A 26,884-nucleotide genomic window follows, 5' to 3' on the forward strand; every position below is an offset into this window, starting at 1 on the left:
TCCAATCCTAGCTTGTACTGATTTTGATCTCTTTTTTATATTCTGATTTAGGCAGACAAAATACATGTCTATAAAGAATTTTTGAGATATTTGCTGTTACTTCAGATTATGATAACATTATTTGAAGACCCAGGCAACATGTTTGATTTTTTCAAGCTTTGTGTGTCTAGGAGAGAATCTTTGTTTTCATCACTTCACTGGCATGCCAAGAAATCTCCAGTGAACAAACTGGAAATTGAGAACCAGAAACAGTGCCAAAAGCATTGCTATAGCAGGGACATTTAATTTTGTCTATTTATTGCTTTTTCTGACAGAGAAAGCCCAATATCTATTCTTCCAATGTCCTTAGCAGTATTTGGGATGGTTTGGATTATTGCTCAGCAAATATTAATTCCCCTGCCATTCCTACTGTGGGAGGAATAAACTTCCTTGCCTTGTTGATATTGGACTTGGAAAGTTGGTAGATGTGACACAAGCGGAGGCCTTAAATATGCTTGTATAGTTTGGTTTGGCTTTGGGACTCGTGTCGTTCATCATGAGAAGAAAATAGCCAGATGGCCACTGGTCCAAGAATGTGAAAATTATGTGTAGCACATCACAACCCAACCTGAATCTTAGAGCTCGGAGCCAACCTAGTCAAGCTGAGCTGCAGCTGACTTGCAAACTCATGAAAGAGAAATAAGATCTTGATGTCTTAAGTCACTTTGTTTTGGTGTGGTTTGTTATGCAGCATTATTGTGGCAAAAGCTGATCGAGAGAGTTTCAGTTTATTGTTTAAAAACATCGACATCAAAGTCCTCAAATATAAAATTTCATTTAGTTAATTAGTCAAAAAACCATATAAATTTATTAAACATTTATAATGTGCCAGTCACTATGCTACATACTGGAGGAAGATGGTGAAGAAAATAGACGTGAGGAAACTTGACAAAGTAATTACAATACAGTGTGATCTGTTTCTGATATGGATAAACACCTGTTACGGGCATGATCTAGAAGAGGGACCCGGACTAGTCTTGACAACTCAAGGAAATTTTGTCAGAGAGAAAGTATGAGTAGGAGTTATTCACATTATTGTATAAAGAGGCAATAACATGCTCAACAACTCAGAAATTAAAAGATACGGTCATTTAGTGAACTATAAGGAATGTTCTCTGGCAGGGACTAGATGCAGTACCACGAAGAATATGTCTGTAGAGGTGAATATATTGAGGGACTACTTAGGTAAAAAGTGTGTCTAGGGCTCTGGCAGCCATCCTTCGCACTAAATGTACGGAGACATCAAGCTTAGATGGTGTCACTGGATTCTAAGATTCAGTTGTGCATGAAACCAAGGATGGGATTCCAAGTGACTCTTACATTTATGAGAAAGAAAGAGGCAATGGGTTCTAATGCTAATTTAACAGATATTTGTTGAGCATTGTGAATGTCATGGTAAATGAAAAGAATACAATTACTTCCTTCAGAGAAGTTACTATCTGGTTAGAAATATAGAGAAGTAAAGAGGCAATTCTAATACATAATGTGAAGTGTTATAATATGGAAGTATATGGAACAAAGTGGGGAGAGGGCCAGAAGGATTCACAGAGAAAGTAACACCTAAGCTGAGAACCTAAAGGAGAAATAAGAATTACTCAAATGATTACTTACTTACTCAAGAGTAAAAAAATACTATTCCAGGTAAGATTCTGGAGGACAAGAGAAAAGATGATGAGTCCGTGTAGGAGGTGATTCATTTTAAGAGACAAAGTGGGAGAGGTAAATAGGATCACATCACAAGTCATGATACAGAGTTTGAGAACAAGGAGAAACCATTGAGTGATTTTAAGGAGATGGAGAAACACCTACGGAATAGAACTGGCAGAACTGGTTGACTGGCTGCACATCTGGGCTCAAGGAGAGGGAAACAGGGAGGACACTCAGCAAACTGACTTGGGCAAATCTGAAGCATGATGCCACTGGGAGCAAAAGCTGTTGCACAGGTTTAGAGGGTTGATGAGGACTTCAAGGTGACGTGAAAAAAACTGAAGGAGGTAAACAAACCGCTGTTGGGGCAAAGTAAGAGAATTTGGGTAACTCTTATTTGCCAATTGAGGAGAAGACATAGTTCTAAGAAAGAGGAGTTTTCATCCATGCCAAGTGGTAACGAATATGAGGAAATAGAGTAAGAGAACACATTCATATTTTGGAGGTTTGTGAGTGACTATTGAGAAAGTGGTTTCAGTAAATTGGTGAGTGTATAGACAAGAGTATAAGAGGCTTAGCAGTGAGTGAGGTAAAGAAATAGAAGAGAAAGTGGAAGAAATAGTGGAATGGCAGCTTACAGAAGTAGCTGTGTTGAGAGATAGGAGTGTTAGAAGGAACCCAAGCCAGTTTGTATGCTGAGCTGAGAGGAAAGAGCAAGGGAAGAGGAAGAGATTTACGATATAAGGTATGTGGGAGGCGGGGGCACTTCTAAAGCATGTTCCAAGGGAAATGGAAGGCTTTCATTCAATCTCAAGGCTGGAGAACTTATGTCTGATAAGGACACTTCATCCTCAGGACAGATGCATAGGGAGGGGCAAGCTGATGAAAATAAGAAATTTTGAGGTGATGGAAAGGAAAACTTAAGGAGCTGTTGTTCACTGACTTTTACTCCAAAATGTGGAAGAGGAGGTCATTGGCTAGCTGAGTGTGAGAAAAGTAGGAAAGATTGTAATCATCTTTCTGAGGAAACTGCTAAGGAGATGGTTCTTAGCTGCAAACCATGGACTTCGCTCTACTTAGTTTTGGTAGAAATGGAATTTACTAAGGGGCATTATGTAGCTTACAGGATTATCAGGAAGTCCAGCAAGCCACAGCCAGGGACAATGCTCAATGCATGACAATCACTAGTGAAAATGCCACTACTGTCAACATATGACACCTACATGTCAGTTCATTGAAATACCACAGCTTTTACCCGTCACACTCAAGACTGGACATTAGATGCCTCTGAGGAGCCAAATGCTTGAAACCACTGGGAGCCACCAAGTGCCAAATGATGGATTCAGTGAGTGTCTATGTCCTCATATTGCTCCCTTCTGTAGGAGAGACTGCTGCTCATAACCCAATATATATTCTCTCCTTCTTCTATAGTAATAGAACATTTATTGGTCACATGGCCAGCTGCTCAGATTAAATACTACATTTCCCAGCCTCTCTTGAAGCTGACTGTGGCCATGTGAGTAAGTTTGGGCCAATGGAACATCGTGAGAGGTATTGTGTGGCAGCTTCCGATGCAGTGAAGGTGAGTCTCTCCCTACGGTTGGTGAAGTAATCAGCTGAAAGGAGCCTGTGTCCCTGTGGACGTGTTAGAACAGAGCCATCATACCAGTCCAGGCTCGTAGATTTGGACTCTTCCATAAGAGAAAAGTAAACTTCTATCTTGTTTTCCAAATTCAAAAAATATTTTCATGGGCATGTCTCGTGTGTGGCCCAGATCCCTTGCCTGGACCCAGACAGCCCAGGGAGAATGAGCAAAAGAGTTCAGGTTCCACCTCTGGCAGCCAGGACTCATAATGGAGTGAATGTGCCTCAAATAGGGGAGATGGGCAAAAAGATGTTAGGCAATCACTAATAAAGCAGATGTTTATAATAGTGGCAAGCAAGGGAGGGAGGGAGAGAGGGAGAAAGGAAAGAAGGAAGGAAGGAAATAATAATAATGAGTGGCAAAGGGGCCCAAAAGAGCACGAATTAACCAAGATCTGATATCATGGCTTTTTTAAAAAGACCCTTGACACCCTGGAGTTGGGAACAGAAACTAGTCTTAGCCTAGTGAAAGTGTTGTGGAATTGCCAGGCCGTGGAATTTAAATTTAATTTTTTTTTTAAAGATTTTATGTTTTCCTTTTTCTCCCAAAGCCCCCCTGGTACATTGTTGTGGGTCCTTCTAGTTGTGACATGTGGGATGCTGCCTCAGCATGGCTTGATGAGTGGTGCCATGTCCACATCCAGGATTCGAACTGAGCAAGAGTGAAAGACAGAAAATCTTTCCCTTTCCTATACTTCAGCCCAGGCCCAGGAGGAGAATGGGTATAGGCAGAAGAGTTGAGGATGGAGTGAGGGTAGAAGCAGGCAAATGTTTGGAGTCAGATGCCTACCATACCTACAGTACGTTTTTACTGTAAAAACTTAGGCAAAAACTTTACCTCCCTTACATCAACCCTTGTCTCTTTGAGCTCATTTCCTCATCAGTAAAATGCAAAGAGTGATAGTACCAGCAAAGAGTATAGTACCACAGACGGGGTGTGCTCACCTCCTCGCACAGTGCCTGGTGCCTTGTAAGCCCTCATGGTCAACACTTTGTACTAAAGCTCAAGTCCTCCACTTGCTCTTCCACTCTCATCTCTGTACCCCATGCCACAGATTTTAGACAAATAAAAATATCCAGTGCTATCTGTGACCGAAAACCACCCAGCATATTTCAAGCCATTCTCAGGAACAGAGTATTGGACCTAGGAAAAAAGTCATGACTCACGATTAGAGGATAGAATCCTCAGGAAAAACCAACATTAGCGTCTAAACAAGAAAATGAGCTTATTGACATTGAGAAATGTTACTATGTTTTCAATTTCATTAAAGTCTCCAATAGACAAACACATTTATTTCTGAGCTATGTGTCTGATGGCAAGAATAGGCAAAAACATCAGTCTACAAGCTCTGGGACTCTAGACTATGACAGCGCTGATGAAATATATGTTTCCTGAAGAGATATGTGATCCTCACTATCTGTGACCATTGGAATATTAAGGAAATTACTTATAAAACAGATAAAAATTCATTATGGGAGCATAGCCTAGAAACTGCAAAGGAGGATGAGAAGGAGTAATTTCCAATCTTTCTTGAAAATAAAAAAAGAAATTTTTTTCCCTTGTTATTATCCTGGTGAAATTAAATTTCATTGTGTGGTTCTCATCTTCATAATTACCAGGTTGCTTTGAGAATTAGATATAAAAAGCCACCTCATATAATGGTAGCAGCTAATTTTTCTAAATATTATATTTTTTAAATGATAAAAATAGAATAACATTTCAAATGATCATTTTAATCACTATGCTTGTTCTGTGTCAGCCCACCCACCTTTTTCAGCACACTCATTTTCAGACATTGAGGCAGAATACCTACGGAGACAAGCACCCAGACCCTAAAACCATCTGTATCAGCACAGGAATAGGATCTCCATGAATATGCACTAGGTTTCTGGAAGATGCCTAGAGGCTGGGAGACTGGAAATCTATGAGTCTTGAGAGGTATGGTAGGCTAAATAATTTTCCCCAAAGACATCCACACGCTACTCATCTGGAACCTGTGAATATGTTACCTTATATGGCAAAAGGCACTTTTCGGATGTAATTAAGGTTGTGAACCTGGAGATAGGTAGAGTATCCTGGATTATCCAGGTGGGTCCAATCTAATCACATGAGTACTTGAAAGCAGAGGACCTTTGGGGCCAGCCCCGGTGGTGTATTGGTTAAGTTTGGTGCACTCTGCTTTGTCAGCCTGGGGTTCTGTTCCTGGGTGCAGACCTATACCACTCATGGCCATACTGTGGTGGTGACCTACATACAAAATACAGGAAGACTGGCAACAGATGCTAGCTCCAGGCAAATCTTCCTTGGCAAACAAGAAAAAGGCAAAGGACCTTTTCTGGCTATAGTTCATCAGAGAGAGATATGATGCTGGAAGAGATGCAGGGAGATGGCAAACTGAGAAAGACTCAACCAACTGTGCTGGCTTTGCAGATGGGAAGGGTGACGAGCACAGGAATGCAAGCAGCCTCTCGATGCTGTGAAAGTGAGGAAATGGATTTTCTCCTAGAGCCTCCAGGATGAATGTGGTCCTGCTTACACTTACACTTTGATTTTAGCTGAATGAGACCTTGTAAGGCTCTGACCCACAGAACTGTAAGATAATAAATTTGTGTATTATTTTAAGCCACTAAGTTTGTGGTAATTTGTTGTAGCAGCATAGAAAACAAATACAGGAAGGTTGTAGGAATCTATTAAGTAACTTGACATTTCCCCCTAATTCTTACTTCATTTGTCTGATCTATAACTTTGCTTTTCCTGTCTCTCTGCTGTGTATGCAGTGTGTACACTGGGCCTGGAGCTCTGCTCTTGTCCCCAGCTGTTTAGACTGAGGTTCCGACAACGTGCCAACTTTTATTTGGGAACTAGACTCTACTTCAGTGGAAGCAGTAGCCAGCTGGTGTACAGCTCCAACCAAAACGAATCACGTGAGGCAACCAGTCCTGAGGATTCCTGCTGCTCCCCTTCATTTTCACCATAGAAGACCCATTTAAACCAGCATGACCAGGACCCAGTCCTACTCCTCAATGCTTCCTGCTTTTCTCCCTCCCTCCCTCCCTCCTTCTTCCCTTCCTTTCTAATGATGATGCCCTTTACTTAAACATCTTAACAGCTTCTACTTATAAAATACTTTTTTTAAAAGTAGAAGTGCCAAAGAGGGTGATTTAATTTCCATTATATTTTACTAAATCATTGAAATGTACATTTACAATGGGTGAATTTTATCATATGTAAACTATACTTCAATGAAGCTGTTTTAAAAATGAAGAAAGTTCTGTTATAAAACTTTTATTCATCTTTATCATTGTCATCACCATTGTCCTCTTTGTCATCATCTTCATCACAATTACATACATGCACACAGGGAAAAAAATAAAATAGTAAGAAAAACATAAAATAAAATCCATATTTACCTGTCTTATCACAAATCACATTCCCAAGATACTAGTGCTTTCATCAACTTCTACTTTTTATCTATATAATTTTAAAAATTTGGAATAAATTCATATTTATAGAAAACTTGCAAAGGTAGTACAGAGAATTCTCATATTCCCTTCACTGAGCTTCCTCTAATGTTTACAGCTTACAGAATCCTAGTACGTTTGTTTAAAAAAATTCTGCTTTTAATTCTCCTGGTTATTTCTTCTATATATCTAAATAATATTCTTATACATTTATCACATTTAGGTGGTATCTATTGTCTGCCACTCTGAAGAAAAAGAATTAGCTTGCATGTACTGTACTCCGTTACCCTCCCCCTCATCTTACTTTTCTTAGTTTTGTTATATTTTCAGGATTTTATTGGTAAATTTTTTACTTTAAATAACACACCTCAGAAACTATATTGTTTTCAGTCATCGTTATCCTCTATCTCTTGTAGGGGAGGAAAATAATTTTCCCTCTACCCTTCTTGATTCTTGTCTAAGAACCCCCTGTAATAAAAAACAGATTAACAGGAGAAAAATATTTTTAATTACATACATACGTGCAGGAGCCACACAAAGATGTGAGAGTGACTGTTTTTGAAGAGGCTACACTGAATGAGGAGGTTACCTAGAGCTCCGCGAGCTCAGTGGGATTCTCTCTACAGTGCATAGGCAGGGAAAAGGGCACGTCACAATTCCATGCTTGTACTAACTTTCTATTGCTACATAACAAATCACTACAGATTTCCCAGCTTGAAGCAACACAAATTTATTATCTCAGAGTTTCTATGGATCAGGAGTCAGCCCCAGCATGGCTGGGTTCTCTGCTCTAAGTCTCATAGGCTGAAATCAAGCAATCGGCTATATTGACGTCTTGTCTTGAGACTCTGAGGAAGAATCTACTTTCGAACTCCTTCAGGTTGTTGGCTGAATTCTGTTCCTTGCAGTTGTAGGACTGAGGTCCCTGTTTCCTTGCACAATGACAACTGGGGGCCTCTTTCAGCTACTAAAGGCTACCTGCATTCCTTGATATATGTATCCTTCCAGCAACAGAGACCCTCCCTTACATCAAATCTTCCTCATATGTTGAATCTCTCTGACTTCTCTTGGCTCTGATTTTTAGACCAAGATTGAAATGCCAAGTGATTAGGTCAAGCCCACCTGAATAATCTCTTTTTATTAACTCAAAGTCAACTGTTTAGTGACCATAATTATATTTGCAAAGTCTGTTTTGCCATATATTATAACCTGAGCATGGGCACAACACTAGGAGGCAGAAGTCATGAGGGCAATTTTAGAGTTCTGCCTATGACACTACTTTAGAAGGGACTAGAATATGAGAACCTTGTCCTGGTACACTAATATTCCCATTAGAAGCCCTAATTGTTCTTAAGCAGATCTTTTGATCTCTTTGAAGAACAGTCCTGATCTGTCCCTGCCTCCCTGGGTTAAATTCAGGGCTCGCGTTGACCTGCATGCATGGAGATAAGTCAGCACACCCTGCATAGCTCTTCAGAAGACAAATGTCTACCTGTACACTTACAAATGCTATGTTTTCTACTTGGGTTTGGAGCCCCTCCAGGGCTTTTCCAGAATGTGAGTTCCCTCTTCCACTGAAGGCTTTCTCAGGTCTTCCTTATTTAACTATGTTTGTCCTTTCTCCCTTCCAGAAATCTATTAGTAACCCAATTTCCGATCTAAACTCAAGTAGGAAGTATACACATTTTTCTTAAGGATAGACTTCTGAATATGTAACTGCTTAAACAAAGAGGAGGAGGAAGTTTCTCAGGGAGAAACCCTCTACTTGTAGCCTGTAATCTAAGTCAACTGAGAGTCACACAATTTGTCCCTTTGCAGAGTTGACAAAAAACAACTGCTTCTGTTCTCCAAACTTAAGCAATTACAGTGGGCTATGATAAAGTTGTAGCCTTGGTTTCCAGAAAAATAAGAGGACTAAGAGCAGGCTTCCAGGATAGTCTTTCTAGTCAAGCCTAGTGGTTTAAATTCTCTTAAGTAGTTGTCAGTAATCTAAGTTTAGAGAATTACTAGAGCACGTGGACCAAAAGGTAAAAGATGAGAATCTATAGCTGACACATTTCAATTTAAACTTCAAAATAACTTTCAGTGTATGTTTTTAAATTAAATAATATATTAGTATAAAAATAGATATAATATGTATATAAATTTAATGAGTATATTGAATTTTACTTTTTCTAACTACTTTTGCCTATAATCCAAAAAACTGGAGAGCATTTGCCTATAGATTGTTGAAGTATTATTTGAGAGCATTTTCTATCTAATAATACTAATACTAATCACACAAATTGTAGTTACATCAAATAATTACATAAATTGAGCACCTAATATGTGCATTACTCTGTTCTTAAGCATTAATATGATTATAACTGTTCCTTACAACGATCCAGTAAGTAGGTGTATGCTTTTTGGTATTATGTATAGAGAAAATGAGGCCTGCAGAGTTTAAGTTATTTGCCCAAGGTTGAGTGTCTTAATCAAATAAATTGCTCCCAGTGGAAGGAGTCAGGGCTCTTTCCACCCTGTGGTCGGGAGTAGGCTGGAAGCGACAGGTATAGGTAACCATGTATGATGCTACCTCCTGATGAAGCCTCTGAGTGTCTCCTGTAAGCCAGTTCAATCATTTCAAACCACCCTTGAATCCTGGCTGCTGTGGGAAATGGAAGCTAAAAATCACAAACCGGAAGCTAATGGCCTAGGAGCAAGCTCTAAACTTCTGGCGTCTAAGCTGCCACCCATTTTTCTTCTCTTAACTCATATTTCAGTTTCAAAAATCTCATCTTAAATGGTGAGCAGATCAGCTCTGCGTACCCGTCTTTCATTACAAAGGAATGACTATGGTAATTCAATCTAAGCAATAAACAGGAATGAGAGAGAGAAACAAGTATGAAATAATCTTGTAGATTTTGCAAGGACATTTATGCTCTAACCTCAATTTTCATTAAAACATCTACTAAGCTTTTAGATCTTGTTTTAGATAACACCTGCTCTGAGAAGACTTCCTGACTTCTCAAGCTAAAGTTGCATCACTCTTTCTTTCCTGTTCCCATGCCTGCCAACTCTTTGTTTGCCGCGGCTCATACAATGCTGAGTTATAATCGTCAGTTTACTTGTTGTCATCTTTACTGATCTGGTAGATTGTTCAGCACAGGGACAAGTTACTGTTCACTGCTACATCCTCAGTGTTTCCATAGTTCCCAGCATATAGTATAAACACAGTAAATTCACATAATACGATAAATTAATACATATGAATGGATGAAGAAATAGCAAGTTGTTAAATTGACCAACAGGTTAAAACAAGGCAGATTAAACTCGGTACAGGGAATCAGCAAAGTAGGGCCATCAAAACTGTGAGAAAAGTTCTGCTTCAGCAAACTCTTCCAGACTTTTACAGCCAGAAAAATCTAGAAAGAAACCACTCAGTTTCAGTACACATGTAAGTTGTGGATTTGTTTGGCCTTGATGTTTGCTGGTCATTTATAGAAAGTCCAAACAAAAAAAGCTTTGTGAGTGAAAGGGAGCAGAATACGCCACCCCAAAATACGCCACTTTGAAATATTGATTATTTTGAATTAAAGATACTTGAGAAACAGTCAGTGCAAGGACGTTCTGACCCTCCTTTGCCCCCATGGAAACAGGAGATAAACCTCCTGTGTGAAAGGTACCCTCCCTGTACCAGGAGGGCAGAAGGCATCCTCATCACCAGAAATGGCCCATTTAGGGCTGAGAAGGCTGTAAAAACAAAGCTTGTTACTTCCCCATTAATTTACTACCCCAAGCCCAAGCCACTTAGTATTGCCAATTCTTCACAGGTTTATTGTTTCTTTGACTGAAAGGTATAAATGCTTCCTGCTTTGGTCCTTTCTTTGAGTCTCATATTTTTCTGGGGCTCCCTTACATATGAAATTAAATTCTCCTGTTGATCTGTCTCATGTCAATTTAATTATTAGACCAGCCAAAGCATCCAGAAGAGAAGGGAAAATTTTCCACCTCTCCACTGAAAAGATGTAGCTGAACGAGAACTGAGGTCTTCCGGCTTCTCATAAACCATCCTGTAAATTTGGTTCACACAATATCCCATATCTTATGTGTGTTTAATTCAAACATGAAGATCCCAAGACAGGCTGGGAGAAAACAATCAGCTCTTGATACCTTTTTTCCTTGAAATCATAAATCATCCATGGTCCAATGATAACTCTAGACACAAGATGTACCTTGTCCCCCCTTCTCTCCATCCCCCAAGGTTAAAGGCATCACTCCCAGTCAGAAAATTTCTACTAAAACTTTTCAAATCTCTTCCAACTCCAGAATGGCCAAGTACAGCTCAGGTACTTGAGGAAAAGCTGAAGAGGTAATGTCTCAAATTGCTAATTAGTCTCACATGGCACTTGACAAAGAGGCAGCAGAAGTAGACGACTGGTAGCGAGTAGATAATGAAATATTTCTGAAACCCTCCTATTCCATTCATCTAATAATTTAACACACTATGATAGGATCGTATCAAGAGTGATTTTACAAACCTGCCTTCTATTTGTTTGTGTTAGAATTTTGTACCTCCCAGTTCATTTTAATGATTCTTAATTTTTTTAAGTTTAAGAAGCTGGGCAAACAGTTTTAAACGGTGAACAATGTCAGGTCCCATTGTACTTAAATTGACCATCATTAGCATGATTCCTAATACGGTTTAAACTGCCAGCCATTAACAATCATTTGTGTTTAGACTGCTTTTCTAAGGAGACAGTCATTTCTGTGTGACTTAAAGCCCTGGAGATCCTCTGGCGACTAATACAGCAGTCATAATAACATAAATCTACATGGTGATCCCTAATATATATTGTATATAGTGATGAAATTTCTTTAACCCTTGGTGAAAACGTAAGCTTTCACAAAATACAAAGTTTCTAGTCCTCTCTAGAAATGCGTACATAAACTAACCAAATCAATGGGCTAAAAGCAAAAAGTACTTAACCATTAAATTAGAACAGGTTAGCAAAGCAAAAATAGAACTGTGTTTAACACTGAATAGGAACAACAAAAATGAGGGTTTCCAACTTCTTTGGAGACAGAAATGATAAGGGCAGGAAATGACCATGCATCTCTGTTAGTGAGAGGATGGAATTGAGTGGAAAAGTAAGAAACAAATGAGTTCTCACTTGAGTGATATTTTGTGCAGTGATCTAAGAATGTGATAGGCTTATCACCAATTGAGCGAAGGTAATGAGAGGCTGTGTTAAAGACTAGATTGGAACTAGTATGGGAATACAGCAGAGTATCTCTACAAAATAGAGGACTAGAAAGGAAATCAGAAGACTTGGGTTTTGGTATTGCCAATGACATTTCCTTGCTTAGAGTTCTTGTGTCCTTGTGAAGGTTATTCAAGGAATCTTCAAAATAGTCAAGGTTATTTTATACCTTTTGGTACAAAACCAGTTTCCAAATTCAGTTGTCCAAGTAAAGTGTATTACTTGTCTGAGTTCTGGAGAGCAGCATGATTTTTAGTAAAAGGGGTGATCAGGAATAACCACCACCAACAATAGTGATAACTGACATTTACCAAGAACATTCTATGTGCCAGAAACTTTACTGGGTGTTACATGTTTATGCCTGCATTTAATCTGTACAACATCCCAATGATGTAGGCTCCACAGGGCAGGACCACCTTATACAGAATTAGGTCCTAAAATTAGCCCTTAACTATTTAGTAAATATTATTAATATAAATAGAAAACCCCTAGAGATCAATGTGCGATGGATGGATGGATAATTCTAGAGTCCCTGCTTTCCTAAAAATTTCACTTGTTCCTGTCTTAGCACTAAGCTTCAGTGACTTTAATACTCATGATTTAAACTAATTACATAGTGAAATCCCTGGAGAAGAATTGAAATACTTACTGTAACCCCCGGGGAAGGATGAATTATGGAAGGAGCATACTCAAATGAATCACAGGTTGCAACCCCTCCTGCATCTTACATTGGAGCAAGTTCAGGCTAGAGAAGATGAGTACATTTTCCAAGGTCAAGAAGGTAGTAAGTGGTGGAGTTGGGATTTAAGCCAGAGCCCACTGGTATCACCAATGTGTGATTCACAAGACCAGTGGAGGTAGTGCTATGTACACATTTCAAAAAGTGCAATTTCCTTTGTTAGCAAAGAGTCTAGAAACAGAATATTTATAAGACAGATAATTATATATGTTTAAGTTAAAATATAAACAGAGAAAAATGTACACAACAGAGCGGGAACATTGGCAAATTCATCAGTATTGCAACAGGATAATTTTGTGGACTTATATAAAGCGTGCTTTGATGAGTAAGTGAAAATAGCAACTGATTCCATAGTACCAGAGTGTTTGCTTTTGTTTTTGTTTTCTCCCCAAAGCTCCAGTACATAGTTGCATATCCTAGTCGTAAGTGATTCTAGATGCCACCACAGCATGGCTTGATGAGCAGTGCACAGGTCCGTGCCCAGGATCCAAAATGGTGAACCCCAGGCTGCTGAAGCAGAGTGCAAGAACTTAACTACTCAGCCATTGGGCCAGTCTCTACCAGAGTTTTAAAATGCTAAAATTTTAAGACGTGAAAAAGATCATAATTCAATGACAGATCTCAATAAAGCCTGAAGAATCTGTACAGAACACACTGAAGTGTGACTCCCCAATTATCTTTTCTACTAGACAGTCACACACATTCCCTGCCTAAACAAGCATTTTTCTGCTTCAAATGGAAATGGGTTTTCACTTTACTGGAAAATCTAGAGTGAAACCAGCAGCCTAAGTCAGCAAATCTTTGGGTAACTTGACCAGTAGGATCACACAAATCTCCCCAAAGCTGGCATGAGCTTTTTCTCATTTATTAAAAATAATATAATTCATTTTTGCATTACCTTTTTTTCTGATTAATTACTAATAATCATGGCTGGGGACATTCGTGCTTTGAAGTGTTTTATATTTAGTAAACGATGCTAGAATGTGAATCTAAATTCATTGCTTCCTTTCCGTTTTTTTAAAGATTGTCCCTGAGCTAGCATCTGTTACCGATCTTATTTTTTCTCCTTCTTCTTCTCCCCAAAGCCCCCAGTGAATAGTTGTATATTCTAGTTGTAGGTGCTTCTAGTTCTGCTATGTGGGATGCTGCCTCAGCATGGCCTGATGAGTGGTGCCAGGTCTGCACCCAGGATCTGAACCAGCGAAACCCTGGCCCGGCAAAGCAGAGTGTGAGAACTTAACCATTTGCCGACCTGGCCAGCCAGGCCCCCATTGCTTCCTTTCTATTTTGAAGAGGAAAAGTCTGTTTCTCTCAAAGACCATCCCATCTTCTTGTTACATGGACATCATCCCTTTGGTGCTTTTCAAGGATTTTGCTCCTAAAATTACTCTCTCTGTGTAACTTATATAATTATATTAAATAATATTATATTAAATAAATAAATATTATATAATTCTCTTCAACATACAAGCGGGTTCTATCAACGAACTTCAAAAAAATCCTTCCCTGAGACCAAATATCCCTATTAGTCCTGCTCCATTTCTAAGCCCCCAATTCGCAGCATAAATGGGAAAAATCGTGATCAATATTCATTGTCTTCATTTCCTCATTTCTTATTTATTCTTTTTTATAATTTACTTCGAAGCAATTTTAGACTAATACAAAAAATTGCAAAAACAGTACAAAGAACTCCCAAATCAGCTTCACCTTGCTTCCCCAATTCTTTATATTCTAGCACATTTGTTCCTTCTCTCTCTTCCTATGAATACACATAACATGTATTCCATTATTTTTCTAGACAACTTATGGGCAACTTGCAGATATGGCATCCCTTCCTCCTTAAATACTCTAGTGTGTATTTTCCAGAACCAGGACACTGCCCAAAATAATTGTACACAATCATCCAAAACAGGAAATCTACACTGATAGGTCATTGCCACCAAACCTGAAATCCATTCACATTTTCCATTTAGGTCTCTTTTCCCTTCTGGTCCAAGATGCCATCTAGGGTCAGGCTTTGCATTTAGTTCTGATGTCTCTTTAAATCTGGAACAGTTCTTCAGCCTTTTATGTCCTTGATGTTTTTAAACAGTACAGATCTTTTGTTCTGTAGGATCCCGCTCAGCCTAGGTCTGCCTGAGGTTTCCTCAGGTCCAGACAAGGGTCATGTGTTCTTGGTAGGAATATCAGAGAAATGATGCTGTGTCCTCTCAGGGCATCAGGAGGTTCAAAAGGATGATCCATCCCATGAAAGGTGATGTAAACCTTTACCAAGTTGGTGTCTTCCAGGGTTTTTTTTTACCATAAAGTCACCATTTTCCCCTTTGTAAATGATAAGTATTTTGTGGGAAGATACACCAAGTCTAAGCATCCATTCCACTTATGATGGCTTTGTAGTGTGTCAACTTGGCTAGGCTGAACTGCACTTCCCAGAATGTTTCTGTTTAGGCTGGGCCACATGAGATCCCTGTGGGTCACTTAGAGGGTGGAAGTGAAACAGCAGCCATTCTGTACTCTCGCACTTGTCACTTACCTGTTGGCTTACCTCACTGATATGCAGCAAGCAGCCAGGTCTGCAACTGCTCACCTCTCCCTGGTTCCCTTTTCCGCTTCTCTGACTCCTGGGCCAGCTTGAAGGGCCCTGACTTCTGCGGGTCACACACATCATCAACACCAGAAGCAACAAGAACTGACACAGGTTTCAATCCATCTTCATGGTCTGCAGCTTGTGCTTGGTTCCAGTTCATTCTTGCTTCCCTCTCTCCCCAACGACGTTGCATCCATTTTTCCCTTGCTTATTGCCTGCCCTTTGGGCTTAAAGCTCCAACATCACACAGAGAGAGCAGCTGTTTAACCTGCTTAACTGGCTTCCACAATTGCAGAAAGCCAAATCCTTCTGCAAGGATATGATAGATACAAACATGATTTATTATAATTACAATAATTATCAATTAATATAAACTATGTAGTATGTAGATATAGTATATCTTCTATTTCTACATTCATAATTCCTTCTAGATTTATTAGTTAGTGTTCTCCTCTAAGGAAGAACTTTCCCTTCTTCCTGATTTATTGATCTCTTCATTTATTTATATGTTATGAACCTATGAATTGCTGTTTCTTTTAATGGGTTGTAAACCATGACTTCATAATTAACTTGGACGCTCAGCTGGTCTTAGAGTTGGCTTGTGAGAGTCCCCTTCAATCTGGCCCCATGTCCCTTTTGGCATAACCCCTTCATTCTTTGTGTACTTCCTTCCTTTCTGGCACAAAAAGATACTTGTGACTTCTTTTGTTCTTTCCCTTAGTTAGCCCCAGAATCAGCTGTTTTTCTGGGAAAATCTTTCCTTTTACTGGAGGATGGGATTTAGACACCAAGCCACAAATCTTGACCTTCTCCTTGTTTTGTACCTTTCTTTTTTCCTCTCCATTATAAACCATGTATTAGTTTTCCATTGCTGCATAATGAATTACCACAAACTTAGCAGCTTAAAACAACACAACTTATATTCTCTCAGTTTCCGTGGATTAGGAACCCAGGCACTGGTTAGCCCCTCAGGGATTCACAGGCTGTAATCGAAGTGTCAGCCAGGCTGCGACTTCATCTGAGGCTTGGGGTCCTTTTCCAAGCTCATCAGGTTATTGGTAGAATTCAGATCATTGTGGTTGTAGGGCTAAGGATCCCCGTTGTTTGGGGGTCACTCTCAGCATCTAGAGACCACTTGCAGGTCCAAGTCACATGGCCCTCTTACAACATGCAGCTTACTTCTTCAAAGCCAGCTGAAAAATATCACTCCAGTGTGCTATGAGAAAATCTCAATCAACATAATATAATCATGCCAGTGACTATCCCATCATATTCACAGGTCCTGTTCACACTCAAGGAAGGAGATTATATGGAATGTATACACCAGGGAGTGGAAACTTAGAGGCCACTTTAGAATTCTATCTACCACAAACCATCAGCGATTTCTGTGGGTTCTACTAATATGTACCCTAATCTGACCCCTCCTCTCCATTTCCACTGCCACCATCCTAGCCCATGACACTACCATCTCTTTCCTTCATTCTAATAATCTCCTGGTTTCCCTCCTTCCACTTTTGCCTTCCTATATCATTATCCAAAACTAGCCAGTGACCTTTTAAAAATGTGCATAATATGGTGCTATTAATCTCCTTTAAATCTTCAACAATGTCCCACTGCATTCAGAGCAAAATCCAGTCTTCCTCCCACAGCCTACAAGCTTCTACTTTGTCTGTCTCTGCCTACCTGTTGCATAATCTTCCTTTTGTTCCCTAGACACCAGCTACCATAGCCTTTTCCCCCTATATCCCAAGTAAAAGTTATTGCCTCCCTATGCCTTTGCACTTACTCTGAACAAATTTCTCTGGCTATTTGCAGTCACATAATATTTCTTTAGAGAAGTCTTTCTGATGCTGTAAAGCAACAACATTCAAGTTCAGTCACTCTGAATTACATCAGCCTTTTCATTTTCTTCATAGTGTTTATCCCCATCAGAAAGTATTATCTCTTTACCTATATATTATCTCCCTGCCCTAACTAGAATGTTAACTCCGTGAGGCCAGGGACCATGTCTACTGCATTCACTGGTATATCTCCAGTACTTAGTATAGTACTATGCTTCATACTAAGTAGGTTCTTGATACATATTATGAAATAAATAGAATAATCAGAAATTTTGGAAGATGTTACTTAAAAGGACTCATGCTCTGAGGTCATTTTGTAATGTGAAAAACTATAAACACACACACACACATATTCTCTCTCTCTAAATTGTTTGTCTGAAAGTAGGGCATTTAAGAATTGATATTAAATTATTCCATTTGATCATGTTAAAAGCTCTCTTGGACCCTAGAAGGAAAGTGTTACTACAGAAACAACTTTTTCGCTATTGATATTTTTGCAATGAACATCTGGCAATATTCTTCTACAGTGAATTAATATCTTGCTCCAGAAATTTATTTTATCACCCATTAGTAACAATAACAAAATTCCTTATTCCAGAGACTCTGCAGGTGGAAGATTCCTTCACAGCTTTTAATTCACGCTTCTGTCTTCAGCCACGAACAACCCAAATCTTCCCAAAGCGTTCCCTCTCCATCTCATTGGGAGCATCTCAGTGGAGAGGGTGCAGTGGGGCTATTGCTTGCTGGCTCCAGGGTGAGGTCACAGTCTCACCCTTCCCCAAGCTGGCACCAGGGGAAGCAACATGGTTGATTAACCTTGGCTCTGCTCTGGGAGAGCTCCACCTGGGGTGCCTTCTGGTGCTCCAAATAATTCCGGTATCCTCCAGGTCTTTCTGGGGTGCAGTCCTTAAGAACCTGACTGAAAACAATATGCACTGATGACATTTTCTGTGGTCAGTTTGCTAAGTTAAGCTATTATATACAACTTAAGAAATTTTAAAGCCTCTGGCTGCAGGGCTAAAATGTAGCAGAAATGCTTAGGAACTGTTTATATGCTTGATTTGTTTTACAGTGTTTTTGGTCTTTAGTTTTGATTGGATTGTTTTACTGAAACATGAAGGGCATTTAGAAGGCAGGAAAGTGAATAGGATACATTTGCAACAATATGCCCTAAAGGAACATCTTAATGTCAGAAGTAAATTATAACAACTTACATTACTGATGACATACATTATAATTCAAAGCCAAGGGAGCTACATCAAGGTTGTTCTTACTGTGATATAAAAAGAGTTTTCTTTGTATCTTTTGCAACTAGATGAAGACCTTTATTGATGAAAATGGTGTCAACAAAAGGTAATAGAATACAGCACTTATCTTCTGTAATGCATGAAAACATTTTTTTCCTGAAGCTTCCCAAAGCCTTTGCATCTATTTCACTGAAAATATTCTTTATTTCATAGACAACATGGAATGAGTTGCTTCTAGTGTTATATATGTGACTCCCAAGATGCCAAGAGCAAGTAGGTCTAGAGTTTGACTTGATTCATTTCTGATGTATTTAATTGATAATGGCACAAACAGTGATGACAGTTATAGAATAATGCTCATGACTATTAAAATTGCTAGGAGCCTAAGTCATTTAGATATATTTGTCTACACAGTCTTTAGCCCCTTAAAGAGAAAAACAAAATACTCTTGCATGCTCTTCTGGGTTATCTTTTTATTGTTGTTTATTTGAAGAAGGAATAATGTTTGTTTATACTCACATTCAAGTCTCTAAACTCTAAATCAAGGCCTGAGTTAGCTCTCAAATTATTAATAAAATAGTTAGACACTTTACAAAACCTAAATTCATTATAACTATAAAAATATTAACGTGATATAAGGCCACATATACAAGGAGAAACATAGAGACATCACAGGAATATTGTCCAACGAAAACGTGAATCATGTCTTCTTTGATTATGGAGTATAGAGTCTAAAAATCATATCTTCGGGAGGTATAAGGATCCAGTGCGGTATGCCACATCGATCAAACTATATTTGGTACTGACCAAATGTCAATTACTGCCTGTGCCTTATTCTTCGTGTGTGTGTGTGTGTGTGTGTGTGCGTGCACATTGGTGCATGCAGGTGGAGCTGAATTAGACCTTGGTCTCCAGCACTTCTAAACTTCTGACAGGTGCGCAGTGAAGCATTCCATCAGGAGAGATTCAGCCATTCTTATGCAGTCGGCCCAGGAGCTGAATGCAATAACTTGAAATTCTTTTAATTTGAGTTTACTCTTCCAACTCTCCTATGGGCTTGCCAGCTCCCTCTGCTGGTATTCTCAGAACCTGGCTAAGAATCCTGAGTGTCAGAGCTGAAAAGAATTTGGAGACCATCTAGAACATCAGTGGCAGCCATGGCAGTGCACCCTCAGATCTCCCTTCAGGAGAGAACCGACTAATAATGTTCATATGTTCATATATTGTGACTATATATAATAATGACTCTCTGAATTATGTCTGTGGATATGTTGGCATCATTGGTTCCCTGGAAAACCTAGAAGAGGAAATAAACTCTTTTGCTTGTTTTCTTGCTCGTAACAGGGGCTACTGCTGTAGCCTACAGTGAGGGTTCAGGAGAGGTGAAGTCCTTCACCATTTGGGATGGTGTGCCTTTGAATAGAAACTGACTCACGGTTCTGCTTGGGAATGAAGTGACAAGTGCATGAGTATCGGAAAGAAAATGTGTCGGTTGGGCCTGTAGCCCATCTCATGAGATATCAGGGTGCTCTGAGTGCTTTGAAATGATACTGTGTCAGACAGCATCACTGAAGGAAAAGCCCAGGTTCAAGTCAGGAGGCTGGAGTTCTAGCAGTGAATTTACTACGACCACTTAATACCTGTAGAATACTCCTCCCTTCACACAGACGTTTATGAGACAAGAAGGGCTGAACAGCCATTTCTCCAATGAGGACCCTAAAGCCCAAACTTACTGACCTAAGGTAATATAGTTCGTGAAAACCGATTTCTTACTATGTGTATAGTCTTGTATGTTCTGCAGAAAATATATTGTCTCTAAACTGGAGACGTTTATAATGTAAGGCAAGGCGTAACACTACAGGCTTGAAAGGGATTGTGAAACCACCTGGGCCAACATGTCCGAGTGGTTTATCAGTCTCTGCTTAGCTGTGGTAGCTCAGTTTGTCAGAATTCTTGACACTGAGCCACAGTTGGGGCTGACATGCGCATGCAGTTTGGGCCTCGTTCCCCTGCTAAGCAGCCCGATGTAGTGACTACAGACCTAGGCCTTGCTGTCAAAGAGTCTGGACACTATTACTGGTTCTTCCCTTGGAATCTGTGCTATAGGCACGTACAGTCATCATCATTATAAAACTTGCCACGCTGGGTTTTGTAAATATTAAATAAGGTCATGCAATTGAAATTGCTTTATTAATTCTAAAACTTTAGATGGGTATTTGTAGTTGTGGTTATTTACTTTAAAGCATGTATGCTGAAACCATCAAGAAAAAGATGATAGTGAGAATTCCAAACTAGGATTGTGGATATTTTAACATTTCCCAGACGTGTAATTCTCTATAGATAAATGGAGTAAGGGTAGTCTCTGAATCAGTATTTGCTACATAATTCTTAAAAGCCATGCAGAAATACTCATTGCATCTTAAATAAGAAGAAATAACTGTATGTGTGTGTACCATAATGCTTCCTATTTGGCCTCAGTCCTTCTCTTCTCATTAAAAGTTGGTCTTGTCATCGTTAAAATTTGGCCACCCCAAACCAAAAGGCTGAAGATGAAATCCTAAAATCACTCCGAGAAACTGGATCTCTCCACAGCCATTGACAAAATCTAATCAGATTGGGTTTTATTCAGAACATCGTTGTAAAAAACATTCAGTGATAGTAAATAAAATTTGCTTTTCCATAGTAACTTATACAACAGGATCTTATTACACCTGCATAGGTTACAAAGTTTTCAGATGATCCTCCAATTGAGTCTTTTTTCAGTTTTACCCAAGAAAGAAAAATAATGCATGATGTTTGTACAACACTTTACAAAGTATGACAGTTTTACATGTTATCTTGTTTAATCTCTACATAGTTACTCTGGGAAGGCACAGGATGGGCATATTGATGCCCAGGCTTCAGCTAAAGATGCACATCGAGAGGATTGCCCAAGGTTGCCTAGTAACTAAGCAGGTGTCAGGGCTTCTACTGAACACAAGCACTTCTGACCTCAAATTCCATGCTCGTCATCTCCCCACGTGATCAGTGTCTCTCACATACCGTGTTCCTGCCATGGTACCTGAGAGTTTCCTTTTTTAGGGGATTTTGTTTGGGAATTGGGCTTTTACTGCATCTTTTTGAATATACTACAGGTCACTTGCATGCTCTGTAATTTCACTGACTTTAATTGTAAAATGCCCAGTGCCACACCAGCTTTAACATCATCAGCCCTATCCTTCCAAATCAGTGAAATAAAAGGATTTTTCTATGTTTCAAACACACAGAAAATGCAGAAGACAGTCAAAGATTCAGTTTTGTTGGAGCTTATTGGCTACATGAAAATCTAATTATAAAATGACTATAACTTGAAATCAACGAGTAATAATATTTCTTTAATTGTTCTGGTTTTTGTTTATAAATGTTAAAACACAGGGCATGACTATTTATTTTTTACTTAGCTAATGTGGCTTGGAACTTCTGTTTCCTTTCAGTACTAATATAGACTGACATATTATAATCCATGTTCATAGTCTGAAAGGTTATGATATTTTCATTTATATTGATATTTTCAGGTTCTTAACTTCCTCTTCAAGAACCTGCATTCCCTCCTACCACCCCCCATCAAAAAGGAAAAAAAAGCCAGTGAAGACTCAGGTGTATGAGGTTTTGTGTTTCCTCCTCCTATCTTTTGTCATTAATTTTTATATCAGTAATAATCAAACATATCTGTATCCTGGAAACTGCTTATCTCTCTTTATGCAATAAATTTCGTTGAGAATGAGTAAGCATTAAGTTTAACACTGCATCTTCTAATCCTTCATTTCCATCTGTCTGTGTTTGTCTTTGTCTTTGTGTATGTGTGTAGGGGGGTGGCGGGTGACAAGAGAAGGTAAAGTTTTTTAAGAGGATGCTGATAAAGAAAGGCAAAGATGATTCATTTAGCCAAATTTGAATGCATGTATGATTCAGTCAACTTTCTGACGGATATCTCCATGTGCACAGTTCTAATTCTTTGTCCTAGTTTTTCAAGGAGTGCTATAGTCTGAATGTTTGTGTCCCTCTAAAGTCGTATATTGAAATCCTAACCCCCAAGGTAATGGTATTAGGAGGTGGGGCTTTTAGAAGTGACTACGTGACAAGGGTGGGGCCCTCCTGAATGGCATTAGTGCTCTTATAAAAGGGATCAAAGGGAGCCTTCTGTTTTCCTTCCACCATGTGAGGACAGCAAATACCAAAAGGCACCATCTGTGAACCAAAAAGTGACCTCCACTAGACATAGCAACTGCCAATGCCTTGATCTTGGACTGCCCAGTCTCTAGAACTGTGAGAAATAAATTTCTGTTGTTTATAAGCCACCCAGTTTATGATATGGTGTTGTAGCAGCCTGAACCGACCAAGACAAGCAGTATAGGTCCCTTCAATCCTAAGCAAGGTACCAAAGTGTTTTGAAAAAGGGTGATGAGTAATGAAATACTGAGTTGTACAGGCTTGTACTACTTGGGAGAAAAAACTTGTAAACTTATTGGGAAGTATCTGTAAGACAGGCAGGGTTTTCCATGCATTTTTTGATGACTTTGAAGGGAGCACAGTCTCTTCCTATAAAGCAATGAAGTCATCAAGTCCAGGTGGCTGATTTTCTTTCTTATTTTAAATAGCCTTTAAGACTCTTTCCCTGTGAGGAAGGCTTATCTGATAGTTACTTAACAAGGCATTTAAATTTTTAATAGTTTGCTGATCAATTCTATTATCAAAATCAGACAGAGGTGATGCTACAATGGTTAAGATTTGGACTAAGTTGTAGAAGTTCTTTCAAGTCACTATAAAGCATACTATTCTGAATCTTCACCACTAAACTCCACGGCACAGACAGTTATAAAGCCAAAGTATAATCAATCATAAATGACCACTCTACCAGTTTCATTACATATAAAGAACTTTCTTATACATCTCTCAGTTTACAGTCATAACAATCCAAGAAAGCTCATGGCACAGAGTTGAATGAGCAGTGTGATAGGAATAGCACCTACACCAGCATTAACTGTACTTTGCTTGTCTTACTTACACACTTTGGTCTAGATACTGTCCTATTATGGAAGAGATATTGATTGTAGTATGTTGTTCATATTTTACTCCTTTTCATTTAAATAAATATTCATTATGAAAACAAGATTTTTTTTTCCCTAAAATCTCTACCTTTAATCTAACTCATGAAATCTGATTGTGTGGAAATACTCAGGACACAGTAGCCAAATCACCATGAATATTGAAGAGAATCGTCTTTCAGCCTAGGAAGGTGTCAAGCCTACAGTGACTGACCATTGGAAAATGTAGACACAAAAGCCCCAAACTTCAGAGAAGTGGTTAGAGGCTAGTTAATGTTGTGTCAGTTTTATTTGCCCAATTTTCCCAAACCACACTTTCTTAGAATCTGGTAGAGCATTCTTGTCTTTTCAGTCAAGTGGCAACCTAGTAAAGGATTACAATCAAAGATAGATACATACAGACAGTCATGAAAAGATCACCACAATGAAGATAGTGAACATTCCCATCACTTCCAAAGGTTTCCTCACGCCCCTTTGAACTCCAGCCTTCCCTCCACACTTCCCTCTTCCCCAGCCCCAGACAACTATTTTCTACTTTCTGTCACCACAGATTAGTTTATTTCTAGAGATTTACACAAATTCAATCATATAGTATGCACTTTTTTAATCTGACTTTTTTATTTAGCATAATTATTTTAATACTCATGCATATTGATCATATACCAAAAATTCATTCCTTTTCATGGCTGAGTAGTGTTCCATGGTGGGGATATACCACTATTTCTTTATCCATTCAACTACTAATGGACGTCTGGCTATTAAAAATTAAGCTGCTATGAATATTCATTAGACATTATCTTTAGACTTCTTAGTAGCTAAGGATTTAGCTCTCAAACACAATTCCCCCCATTCATTGTTTTCTCTTGCCAAAAAAGTTGAATTATGTATCAATTTGGAATTATATCAATATTTAGTATTTACATTATTTCTAAATGCAAATATTGGTCATTGCTAAACCTAATAATGGGGACAGCTAATTTCATTTTCTCATACTACCTTTTGTTAATAGTTGCCTCACTTATTTATTCTTATATAAATCTATAAATAATTATTTATCAACATCCAACAGCCCCTCAATGCCATTTTGCAAATGGTAAAATATACTAAATGAGTTGTCATTTCTATTACATGCTGGGAGCACCTGATGGAGCCCTGCCTCCTCCTGCTCCAATCTGGAAACTTGCTCTCCTTCTCAGTGCACAGCTACATTCCCATTGCTCTTGTTCTGGGAATTCCTCCACTTCCTTCCTGGGTCAGGACCCAGTTTCCCATGCCAACCTTTTGGGCCTTATTTTAGTAAGACTCAGCTCCATTGTTTACTAACTTCCAATGTCGTGACTGAGATCACCAACATCATTATATGTTTTTTATTTTGTGACCATTTCTTTTCCACTAGAAAATTTTTTTAAATCTTCTCCTTATTCTTTATGTTCCAAAATTTTGCAATGTACCTTGTTACATTCATTTCTCTGAGCATATTTTTAATCAACAGAATTGTGTCCTTTGTTTCTCTAAAATTGTCTGGTATCATTTCTTTGATAATCCCCCCCAAAAAGAAACTATGCTTTTTTTTTTTCTTTTCTCTCTTTTGGAACTTATATTATAACATATTAGCTTGATATTGACCCTCTAATTTTCTTATGTTTTATGTCTTATGGCCATCAATTATTTTTTCCTTACTTTCAGGAAGAAATATACAACTTTATCTCTCAATCTTTCTTTTTTAAAAAAATTTACAGGGGCCAGCCTGGGGGCATAGTGGTCAAGTTTGCATGCTTTGCTTCAGTGGCCTGAGGTTCACAGGTTCAGATCCTGGGCATGGACCTACACACTACTCATCAAGCTATGCTGTGGCGGCATCTCATATACAAAATAGAGGAAGACTGGCACAGATGTTAGCTTAGTGACAATCTTCCTCAAGCAAATAGAGGAAGATTGGCAACAGATGTTAACTCAGAGCAAATCTTCCTCAGCAAAGAAAAAAGAAAAATCCAGTGTAATTTTTCATTCCAAAAGTTGTTTATTCTTTTATTTCTCATATGTTTATGGGATCTTATTATTATTTTATGGATGCATATCTTCATTGATCTTTTAGAGAATATAAAATATACACAAAAATCTATGTTTAAATCTTGTTGAACTATGTGAAATTGCTGGTATTCGATCATTTGATCTACAAAAATAGCAGTTTCATATGGTTCAATCTAATATATTTACCTATAAATATATTTATACACACACACACATATTTCTGTTCTCTGCATTGTCTCTGCTCTCTCTGAATTTCTACTTAGTATTTATTGACTTTAAGCCCTATCTTTGATGCTAGAAGCCCTCCTAAATGTCTGGTGATCCTAGACTGAACATCCACATTAAAGAATGAAGCACCTAGAAGCTAGGTGTACACTTTCTGTACTTAGAAGTGACTTGTGGATGGGTGGGCTTCAATGTAGGGGGCGATATGTGAATGCAGCTATTTTATTGGCAAAGCCCTAAACATTAATCTCAGTTAACATCTCTGACACTGTTCAGAGAAGTGTGTTTTTGTCTCCTCTTATAGAAGGGTTTTTTGACCTGGCTGCTAGACCTCTGAGAAAGAGCTTGAGATTTTACCATTCTATAGTTTTCTGTACATTTTTACTCAACTCCCCTGTTTTAAATCCAGTTCGAATCTCTTGTTCTCTACCGTGTCAAGTGACCCATATCCCGAGCCTGGTTGGTTCAATATATGCAGAGAGTCAACCTCTATTCTGTGATGGTGGAAGAGGTGGTTACTGGGCTACCTGGGGTGGGGCTGGGATCTCAGAGGCCCAACTGCCCCCTGCACAGGCTTTCACCCCAAGTTGGGTCATGACTAGGGCTGCTGTAGGTCTTTACAGAATTCAGAAGGACAGAACTGTTGCATGGCAAGAATTTCTTCATAGGTATTGTTAGTCAAGGCTCTCCAGAGAAACAGAACCAATAGCATATACATATGAGACTTATTATAGGAATTGGCTCATGGAATTATGGAGGCCAAAAAGTCCCAGGATCCGCCATCTGCAAGTTATAGAACTAGGAAAGATGTTAGGATAATTCAGTCTGAGTCCAAAGGCCTGAGAACCAAGTCAGTCGATGGTGTAAGTCCGAGTCCAAAGACCCAAGAATCAGGCAGCCAGTGGTGTCCCAGTCTGATTTCAAAGGCCCAAGAATCATAAAAGCTTAATGTCCAAGAGCAGGAGAAGCTGGATGTTCCAACTCAAACAGAAAGATAATGCACCCTTCCTCTGCCTTTAATCAGGTCCTCAACGGACCAAATGATGCTCACCCACATTGGAGAGGGTGATCATTTTTACTCAAATTGGAATGTTT

The sequence above is a fragment of the Equus quagga genome, unplaced genomic scaffold (assembly GCF_021613505.1).
Source record: "Equus quagga isolate Etosha38 unplaced genomic scaffold, UCLA_HA_Equagga_1.0 251_RagTag, whole genome shotgun sequence".
Lineage (NCBI taxonomy): Eukaryota > Metazoa > Chordata > Mammalia > Perissodactyla > Equidae > Equus > Equus quagga.